The sequence below is a fragment of the Portunus trituberculatus genome, chromosome 45, assembly GCF_017591435.1.
Source record: "Portunus trituberculatus isolate SZX2019 chromosome 45, ASM1759143v1, whole genome shotgun sequence".
Taxonomy (NCBI): domain Eukaryota; kingdom Metazoa; phylum Arthropoda; class Malacostraca; order Decapoda; family Portunidae; genus Portunus; species Portunus trituberculatus.
This window is the reverse complement of record NC_059299.1, coordinates 1-10,995: the sequence shown is the minus strand read 5'-3', so window position 1 is coordinate 10,995 and position 10,995 is coordinate 1. Positions and strand designations below refer to the sequence as shown.

Below are 10,995 nucleotides of genomic sequence, written 5' to 3'. Positions count from 1 at the left end.
TAGGAATTATATAAGCTACGCACCACTTCCTTACTTTCATAACTAACATTTCTATTTATAAAACCCAGGATCCTATTTGCCCTATTTCTTGCTTCTAAACATTGCTTTGAAAATTTCATAGTCCTGTCTATCACTACTCCTAAATCCTTTCCTTCCTCTACAGAGTCTACTGCCTCTAGCCAACATCCCTCCATCTCATAGCTAAAGTTTGTGTTGTCTTTACCTAAATGCATAACCTGACACTTTTTAGAATTAAACTCCATCTGCCACCTGTCTGCCCATGCTATCAGCCTGTCCAGGTCTCGTTGTATTCTGTAATTGTCCTTTTCACCCTGTACTGCACATGCTATCTTAGTATCATCTGCAAACTTTGATATTTTGCTACTAATTCCTATATCTAAATCGTTAATGTACACCAAGAAAAGAAGAGGTCCTAGCACTGATCCTTGGGGTACCCCACTAACCACTTCCTTCCACTCAGACATTGCCCCATTTAATACTACTCTCTGTTTCCTATCAGAAAGCCATTCACTAATCCAATCAACTAACCTATCCCCTATCCCATGTAGTCTCAATTTGTACACTAGCCTCCTATGCGATACCTTATCAAACGCCTTGCTAAAATCTAGGTATATAACATCTATGCTATTTCCATCATCTAACTCCTTGGTAATATATTCTAAGATATCGAGCAAATTTGTGAAACAGGACCTCCCTGATCTAAAGCCATGTTGGGTATCTTTAATTAATCTATTCTCATTTAAATGTTCCCTTAATGATTTTCTCTAGTATCTTACATACTATACTAGTTAAACTGATCGGTCTATAATTATTCGCATCATCCTTCCTACCTTTTTTAAATATTGGAGTAACATTAGCTAACTTCCAGTCCTGAGGTATCTCAACAAACCTAAGTGATCTTTCAAAAATTAACTTAAGTGCTTCAGAAATACTGTCTACACCCTCCCTAAGTACTCTGGCATGTAGCTCATCAGGACCACTAGCTTTCCTATCGTCTAGTTCAAGAATAAATTTCCTAATAATTCCCGGTTTTGTATCAATATTTTCTAAAGCTCTTAAACTACTCGTTGCACTTTGTAACAGGATTTCCTATTCTTTCCCTAGTAAATACTGAAGAAAATTGTTCATTCAATAATTCTACTATGTCTTCATTTTGATCCACTACTACACCATCTTTTCTGAGTGGTCCAATCCTATCCTTAAAATCTTATAATGATTGGAGATATATTATCATATCGACTCTCTCTCTCTCTCTCTCTCTCTCTCTCTCTCTCTCTCTCTCTCTCTAGATATATTATTATATCGACTCTCTCTCTCTCTCTCTCTCTCTCTCTCTCTCTCTCTCTCTCTCCAGTGATGTATTCCCTTATTTGAAATGCTTTAAGGTAAATAAAATATATAGATGAACTGGAATGCAGCTTTCCATATTGGAAAGTGGCGCCTTTCATCCGCCAATGAGGTGGTGAGGGCGGCTTGTGTGTATCATGACGTCACGCCAGCGGTCACGGCCCACGGGACAAGCGCTCAGCTGTCAGGCAGCAGCAGGTGTCATGGAGGGGCCTTGGTGGTAGAAATGTTTACGTTTTGTTCTTCATTGGACAAACAATGTGATGTGGACGTGTTGTGGTGCCTTGACGTGGGCGTCGCTGCCGTGAGCAGGATGGAAGGGTGAGCTGAGCGAGCGGTGGCTGGTGGGAGAGGTGAACGTTGAGGTTGATATGCCCAGCGTGAAAAGTGTGTGACTGGCTGAGTTTTGGTGCCTTGGGGTGGGCGTGGGATGTCTGGCGGGCGTGGTGACAGGAGTGGTCCTTGGCACACATCGTTTCACCGAATTAACCCACGCTGCTGGACTTTGAGGAATGTTGCATGTGTGTGTAGAGGTTCCTCTATCTAATTGTGTCACGCGAAGCATAGACTGGTGTGTGTATGAGTGTGCTTATCTCCTATCTGTTCCTACATATCAGTTGATTTCTTTGTGTCTGCTTTCAGAGCAAGGAAGGGACGTCAGCTGCTGGCTGAGGCTGCCGGACCATTTGTCACCACTCCCTTCCCTTTACTTTGACGCTCAGTTGGTGGCCCAAAGGAGGAAAATGGAAGCATGGACAGTTAACCATCGTCAACTGTCGTATAGAAGGTAAGGGACAGTGTTCATTTACTTAGTTGGATGTAGAGCAGGGGTTCTCAAACTTTTTAACTCGTCGACCCCCCAGTGAGATTTCAAAATTTTCATCGACCCCCTAGCTTTAAATTAAAGAAAAAAAAAAATACCAATGTCAAAAGCAATAGTAGTAGTAGTAGTAAGTAGTAGTAGTAGAAGTAGTAGTAGTAGTGGTAGTAGTAAGAAGTAGTAGTAGTAGTAGTAGTAGTAGTAGTAGTTGACATGCAGTACGTATTATAAAATCGTTAAACACAGTATGAAAATATGTCGAAGTGTACGAGTATATGCAACTTAATTCTCAGTGCAACATACCTTTTCCTCCTTCAGTGTTGACATCATTAATGTGAAGGATGTGCCTGATGGGCCTCAACAAGGATGCTGATTTTAGGTTGCAGGTTGGTGAGCTTCAGCCGTAGGTCGCCTCGTTCTTCCAAGCTTAGTCTGTTCCTCTGCTTTGTTAAGACTGCATTTGCATGACTGAAACCAGCTTCAACCATGTATGAACTTGGGAAAGCAAGTAAAAATGGCTCAACCACTGCACAAAGCTGAGGATATTTAGCAACGTTGTTCTCGTTGATCCAGAATTCACGGAGGCCTTTTCTTCTGAACAAGGCACTTGCTTCCAGGTCCACAGTCATGTCAATGAATTCTTCCTTCAAGTGTAATGGAATGTCTGCATTCCCTATCTCAACATCAAACGGTGTTAGGATCCATTCAGGCACATTCATTTTCTCCAGGTCTTCAAAGCGCACTTTAAAGTCTTCAATTAAATTCTCCAGATGAGTTATGTATGTTTCTAGGTCACCATCAGAAATTTTTTCACTTTGTACCTGTTGTAAGTTTGAAAAATACTGAAAATCTCTACGGGCCAGTGAAGCTCTGAACAAGCTAAGCTTGCCTTGGAATCCCAGTAGAACTGTCCTGGCCTGAATGATGGTAACATCTTTACCCTGCAGGCGTTTTGTGTCTCATTAAATTTAGAATAGAGGTCTGCCAAATAGAAAAGGGCATTTTTGCATTTTTTCAACTCTTCACATAGAGATGAGTCCACGTCTGCCAGGAACTGAAGAGTTGAGCTGTAGGTACAAGTCAACAAGTCTTTGTAAGCTGTGACCTCTAGACAGCCACCTTACATCAGTGTGCAGGAGCAATTGGTTAAACATGTCATCATTCTCTTCGCACAGCAGTGCAAACAATCGCGAGTTAAGTGGATGTGCCTTGATTTTGTTAATTGCCCTGATGCACACTTTCAAGGCATCATGCAGTTCACCACTGAGTTTCTTGGCTACAAGATGTTGCCTGTGCAGTACACAGTGTACAGTACGTATATTAGGCACTTTTTCTTTGAGTAGGCTTGCAAATCCTCTGTACCGGCCAATCATTGCTGGTGCACCATCAGTAGCCACTGCAGTAATATTACTGAGAGGTATGTTGTGCTTTTCAAAATACTGCTGCACACATCGTAAAATTGTTTCACCTTTGGCATCAGCTGTGAGATATTTAGCAAACAAAAATTCATCAATTATGTCCTTTTGACTGACTGTAATACCTCACATATTCCATGAGAAGATTAGAGCTGCCAAAAGTTGATTCATCAAGTTGTAGAGACAACTTACTATCCTGAAGTTCAGACACCAAGGTTTTTTCATCATTATCTGCTATTTCATCAATTCTTCTTTGCACTGTACTGTTACTTAATGGCAAATTTTTCAAAACAGAGCTAGAATCCTTCTTCATAACAGTTTCTATAACTTCTTTAATGGCTGGGATTATGAGTTCTTCACCAATAGTGTGTGCCTTTCCTTTCTTTGCTATCATGAGGGAGATGTTGTATGAGGCTTTTAAACCTCCTTCAGTATCAGCACTGGCGGGGGCTTTGAAAAAGGTCTTGATACTTGATTGACCCTTGAGTTTTTCTTTCAGTGTCTTGAAATAGTCAAGGTCTTTGTGTTTCTTATCAGAGTGAACTCTTTCAAGGTGGTCTTTGCAGGTTTCATGGCATCATTACTGAAAGTCTTTTCACACAAGAGACATAATGGCATGGTGTCATTCCTGAGAATACTGGCGGCATTTCTTCTTAGCAGCTACAGCAGCCATTATGTCTATTACACACAATTTTCAATGCGTCACAATAATCAATTCACGGACCAGTTACGGGAGCTAAGAGTACACTGAATGCGAGAGCAGCGAGACAGCGAGATGTGTGGGTGGGGCGGGGTGGGGCGGGGAATACACTCGCTCACTCAGTACAGGACAGAGACAGGAATGCTTCCTGTACGGACCCTGGTACGGGCAGTAGAGGTGCGAGACAAGAAAGATTGGTTGAATGTAGTGTTGCCAGCACTGCTAAAATTTCCTATTGTTTGAAATCAATAAATTATGTTTTTTTTTTTTATTTAATGGTGCCCGATATTCTTCAGATGTTTACAAATTATAATCTGGGATTTCTAGTCGGGGGCTTCAAAGGTCCCTTCGACTCCAGCAGTACCATTTACTGACTCTTCGATTATTCATCGACCCCCTTTCGACCCCCTGGATATTCATCGACCCCTTGGATGGTCCCATCGACCCCTGGGGATCGATATCGACCACTTTGAGAACCCCTGATGTAGAGGGTCTTCCTCACAGTTGTGGTGGTCCACTGCTGCTGTCAGTCAGAAAGTCCCTCTTCAGAAGAGCCATCTGGTCTGACACAGAGTTAGAGACTGCCCTGCAGTAAGCTAACTAACGTGTTCAGACTTATTCACTCCGATTTTAGTGGTGTAAATGTCATGCACTGAATAATGTGGATTGATTGGTCATACATGTGAACCCGCTGGAGGCTGACACCATAAGTTTCTCTCTCATATTTTCAATAGAGAGCTGTAATTGATCCACATCTGAGTGGATAAGTTGGTGTAAGTAGCGGGAGGTCTGAGATATATGTACGGTCCACTGTCACCTTAATAGCCAGTGCTAGGGGGTCGTCTTCCAAGCCACCTCATTTCTCCCACATGGTCGATAAAAAACTTTGTGTGTCTGTTTTACTAAAGCTTGTAAGGATGGGTAGCCAAGTTGAAGTAGGCAGAGGTCATTTGAGGTGGCCCTTCTGACAACCAATACCTGTTTGATGGACCACATGTATTGCTTGGGAACAGGTTTTGCTTCAACGTTAAGCCAAGATTCACAACCGTATGACAGGGTGGGTGGATGTCACGGCTGCCTTCAATACTTTGCATTGCCTGTTCTCCTCACTGCTCTTGATGACAAAGTATTGAGTTTCTTTTAAGTGTGAGTGTTTCAGTACTCTTGTTTTACTTGGCATGGCAGTTCTAGATGTGGACAGCAGCACAGTGTCATCCATCAGGACTAACACATGGAGACAGGCAAGGCATCCATCAGCGCCACAGTTTTGCTTGATAAGAGTTATTAGATCATTAACAAAAATAACAAACAGTAAGCAAGATGAGGAGCAGCCCTGACGTACACCAGTCGAGGCAGTGACAATTGCTACACCAACTAGCTATACATTGTGTTAACTTGTACACAGTGACTATAGCGAGCAACATTACCATCCCACAACCCAGTCTCTTCAAAATACAAAATAATGTGTTTCTTGGTAAGTTATCCTATGCGCGGGTAAAATATACAAAAGTAATAAAAAGCTGAAATTTGTTCCGTGTAGCAACATCTGTCAACAAACACAGTGCGACAATGTGTTCAAGGCATCCTGTGCCCACCACCTGGCTCCCTGCCTGCTGTCTGTCAGCCATGAACCAATGGCTTAGTCTGTTGCAAAGCACCATGCCACACAGCTTTGTCATGTTGTTGATTACTGTGAGGTTGGGTTAGGTTAGGTCGATTACTGTTATGCCTCCATCATTGTTAGCCAAAGCACGGGAACCTCACTCGGAAGTGGTGAAGAGTTTGGCAGTCACCCATGGCCTGGGATATGTTGCAGATATAAAAATCTTGTTAAATAGCATTGTTATACATAAGAGCCATGTCACACACAGAAAGATGATTGAACAACCCTGGCAGCACACCACACCCTTGCTAATGTCAATGAAATGGTCTCATGGTACACAAAACTCAAGGTAAAAATGTGTCCCAGTACTGAAGGGGTTAAAATAGTGAAGACTGTGGCCATGACATTAAACTTGTATCCTCTATAGGCCTTTCTTAATGTCAATAAAATAGTCTAATGGTAAACAAATCTCTAGGTAGAAGTGTGTCCTAGTACTGAAGGGGTTAAAATAGTGGTGGTGGTGATAGTGTCAATAAAATGGTTTAATGGTACACAAATCTCAAGGCAAAAATGTGTCCCAGTACTGAAGGGGTTCAAGAGTTGGTGGTGGTGGTGGTGGTGTACTTGTGTTCCCTTGAATTAATGTACACAATACTTGTCAGTGTATGCGTGGCCAACTTATAAATTGTCAGACTTGTGCAATGTCACCTTTGTTAGACGTGATCTCTCTCTCTCTCTCTCTCTCTCTCTCTCTCTCTCTCTCTCTCTCTCTCTCTCTCTCTCTCTCTCTCTCTCTCTCTCTCTCTCTCTCTCTCTCTCTGATATTTATCCAGTTTGATTTATTTCAGATTGTGTTAAGATATGGAGAAACAGACCAAGGGAAGAGGAGGAAGGAAGAGGTAGAGAAAGATGAGAAGAGGAAGATAAGAAGGAAGGAATCAAGTGAGAAAAGATTAGGTAAAATAAGAATATTGTCATGTTAAAAGGTTAAATTCTCTCTCTCTCTCTCTCTCTCTCTCTCTCTCTCTCTCTCTCTCTCTCTCTCTCTCTCTCTCTCTCTCTCTCTCTCTCTCTCTCTCTCTCTCCTTCTTCCTTCCTTCCTTCCTTCCTTCCTTCCTTCCTTCCTTCCTTCCTCCTCCTCCTCCTCCTCCTCCTCCTCCTCCTCCTCCTCCTCCTCTCCTTCTCCTCCTCCTCCTCCTCCTCCTCCTCCTCCTCCTCCTCCTCCTCCTCCTCCTCCTCCTCCTCCTCCTCCTCCTCCTCCTCCTCCTCCTCCTCCTCCTCCTCCTCCTGTGCTAATACTATTACTATTATTACTATTCCAGTGTGACCTGTGTGACATTGACCTTTTGCCGCAAGACTCCCTGGCCTGCGACTTCACTGTGACCTGAGAGGAGACGGCCACTCAACGCTGAGGTCACACGGCTACCTTCCTTATGCAGGTCAGTGGTCTGGTGTGTGGTGTGAAGTGTGGTTAGGTTAGATGGGTTGGGTTGGGCTGGGTAAGATTTTGTGGAATTTTTTGAGGCAGTTTGGCATGTTTGGTGGGTATTTTAAAATAGTTTGGCATGTTTTAAGGGCATTTTAGACAGTTTGGCATGTTCTAAGGGCATTTTAGACAGTTTGGTATGTTTTGAGAACATTTTGTTACAATTTGGCAGGTTTTGAGGACAATTTATAACAGTTTGGCTGGTTTTGAGGGTATATTAAGACAATTTGGGAGTTTTAAGGAAAATTGAAGATAGTTTGGCAGGTTTTAAGGCCATTTTAAGACAGTTTGGCAGGTTGTGAAGAGATTATAGGACAGTTTGAAATGTTTTGATGACATTTTAAGATACTTTGGCATATTTTGAGGGCATATTAAGACAGTTTGGCAGATTTTGAGTTCAATTTAAGACAGTTTGGCAGGTTATGAGGATATATTAAGAGTTTGATATATTTGAGGGCATATTGAGACAGTTTGGCATATTTTAAGGGCATTTTAAGACAGTTTGTTTGGTTGAGTTGCATTCAGTTCAGTTTACAGCATAGTGAAGGTGACAATGTAAACAGTGCCCCTCTCATTACAGGAAAGTCAAGCCAAGACAAGCCACGCCGCAACACAACACAACACAAGCCTTCTACAACACCTACAGCCATCAGCAACACCCAGAGTACAAGACAACACCTGAGCCATGAAGAAGAGTTAGGATAGATTAGCAGTTTGGCATGTTTTATTTTTTTTTTCTTTTAAGGACATTTTAAGACAGTTTGGCATGTTTTATGGTATTTTAAGACCATTTGGCATGTTTTTATGGTATTTTAAGACTATTTGGCATGTTTTTGATGGCATTTGAAGAAAGTTTGGCTGTGATAATACCATTTTATTGACATTAGGAAGGGTGTATGGAGGTGACAATATCAATGGGCACAGTTTTCACTATTTTAATCCCCACATGAGTTTGTGAAGCAAGTGTTGGATTCTCAGGACAAAGATGCAGTGTGCTTGTTAAGAGATTCACTCAGCGCTCACTCAATCATTCACTTACTGAGCTCAGAGGAATGAAGAATGTGCATTGTTGCTGCTTGTGTGTCAGTCAAAGGGCTATATTCACAAACAATTTACTCTCACCACGACTGTTTTCCAAGGCCACAGAGATGACTGGCAGGGTTTTCAAGAGTGTTTCTCCAGTTAATAATGTAGAAATGTAGTCACTCTGCCTCTAGAACCATAAAACACGATTAAAAACGCTTTATTCTCCACCATGACTATTTTCCAAGGCCAGAAATGATTGGCAGGGTTTTCAAGAATGTTTCTCCAGTTAATATTGTAAAAATCTTGTCATTCTGCCTTTAGAACTCTCTCTCTCTCTCTCTCTCTCTCTCTCTCTCTCTCTCTCTCTCTCTCTCTCTCTCTCTCTCTCTCTCTCTCTCTCTCTCTCTCTCTCTCTCTCTCTCTCTCTTTATTATTGAAAGAGTTGGTTTGTAAGATTGTGTCACTTCAAAACCAAACATTTTCATCTTTGAATATTTGTTAACTTGAAAAATTGTTTAAGAATATTTTGTGAAGTTGAAAATTTGTTCAGATTTCCACAGTGAAGACTGGCCATTAATCCTCTGATGTTTATGGATCTTTGTTAATGGCAATGAAATGGTCTAATGGTACACAAATCTCAAGATAAAAATGTGTCCCAGTACTGAAGGGGTTAAATAGTGAAGACTGTGGCCATTGATCGTGTCACCTCCATAGACCCTTGCTAATGTGAATAAAATGGTCTAATGGTACACGAATGTCAAGGTAAAAATGTGTCCTAGTACTGAAGGGGTAAAAATAGTGGAGATTGTGGCCATTAATCTTCTGCCTTCTTTAGACCTTTCCAAGTGTCAATAAAATGGTCTAATGGTATCCAGATCTCAAGGTAGAAATGTGTCCCATTACTGAAGGGGTTAAAATAGTGAAGACTGTGGCTATCATTCTTCTGCCCTCTATAGACCTTTCCTAATGTCAATAATATGTCTAATGGTACACAAATCTCAAGGTAAAATGTGTCTCAGTATTGAAGGGGTTAAGATAGTGAAGAATGTGGCCATTAGTCTTTTGACGTCTATAGATCTTTTCTACTGTCAATAACATGGTCTAATGGTACACAAATCTCAAGATGTCCCAGTATTGAAGGGTTAAAATAATGAAGAATGTGGCCATTAATCTTCTGACCTCTGTAGATGTTTCCTAATGTCAATAAAATGGTCTAATGGTACACAAATGTTAAGGTAAAAATTTGTCCCAGTACTGATGGCGTAAAAATGGTGAAGACTGTGGCCATTAATCTTCTGATGTCTATAAGCTTTTCCTTATGTCAATAAAATTGTCTAATGGTACACAGATCTCAGGGTAAAAATGTGTCTCAATACTGAAGGGGTTGAAATAGTGAAGACTGTGGCCATTAATCTTGTGATCTCCATACACCTCTCCTAATGTCAATAAAATGGTCTTAATGGTACACAAATCTCAAGGTAAAAATGTCTCCTAGTACTGAAGGGGTTAAAATAGGGAAAAGACTGGCCATTAACCTTGTGACCTCCATAGACCCTTGCTAATGTCAATAAAATGGTCTAATGGTATACAAATGTTAAGGTACTGAAGGAGTTAAGATAGTGAAGATTATAGCCATTATTCTTGTGCCCTCCATAGACCCTTCTTAAAGTGAATAAAATGGTCTAATGGTACACAGATCTCAAGGTAAAAATGTGTCCCAGTACTGAAGGGGTTAACATGCCACATTATCCCTTACACAGAATGATTATTTAGGTTACAACTTTGCCCACTAAGACTAAGGTAACAGTAATTGTAATGGGAGGCACTGCAAGGTTTTCTTCATTTTCAGAATTCTTATTTATTTATTTATTTTTCTGTCAGCTTTATTTCTCACCCAAAAATTGTTAAGCTGCTCCCAAGGGATAATTCACCCCCAGTTTGGGAACCACTGTCTTGGAAGGTCTCATAAAAATACTGAATTTCTGTGGCAAGGTGCTGGAAATGTGTGTGTGTGTGTGTGTTTGGAAAGTTTTTTTGGGGTTGGGTTTTGAAATAAGTTTGTGTTTTATACTGTGAATTTGTTTATGTGAAGATTTTTTTGTGTTTTGAAGTGAGGTGAGGCTGTGTGGCAGTGTGCATTAGGATCTGGTGAAATGTGTGTATATGTGTGTGTGTGTGTGTGTAATTCACTGTTTGATCTGGTGCAGTCTCTGACGAGACAGCCAGACGTTACCCTACGGAACGAGCTCAGAGCTCATTATTTCCGATCTTGGGATAGGCCTGAGACCAGGCACACACCACACACCGGGACAACAAGGTCACAACTCCTCGATTTACATCCCGTACCTACTCACTGCTAGGTGAACAGGGGCTACATGTGAAAGGAGACACACCCAAGTATCTCCACCCGGCCGGGGAATCGAACCTTGGTCATCTGGCTTGTGAAGCCAGCGCTCTAACCACTAAGCTACCGGGCCGTGTGTGTGTGTGTGTGGGAGTGGGCAAGATTGGTTAAGGTTTGGTGTGTGTGTGTGTGTGTGTGTGTGTGTGTGTGTGTGTGTGTGTAATTTTACAGGG

General features: G+C 41.5%; 1 long non-coding RNA gene across 1 annotated transcript; it reads left to right on the top strand.

The window, feature by feature from the left end:
* The first annotated feature begins 1,509 nt into the window (after positions 1–1,509).
* LOC123519631 lies at positions 1,510–8,099 on the top strand. The gene is made up of 5 exons (XR_006679069.1): positions 1,510–1,689; positions 2,011–2,155; positions 6,755–6,863; positions 7,229–7,345; positions 7,973–8,099. It is a non-coding gene; the product is annotated as an uncharacterized LOC123519631 (long non-coding RNA).
* Positions 8,100–10,995: the final 2,896 nt, after the last annotated feature.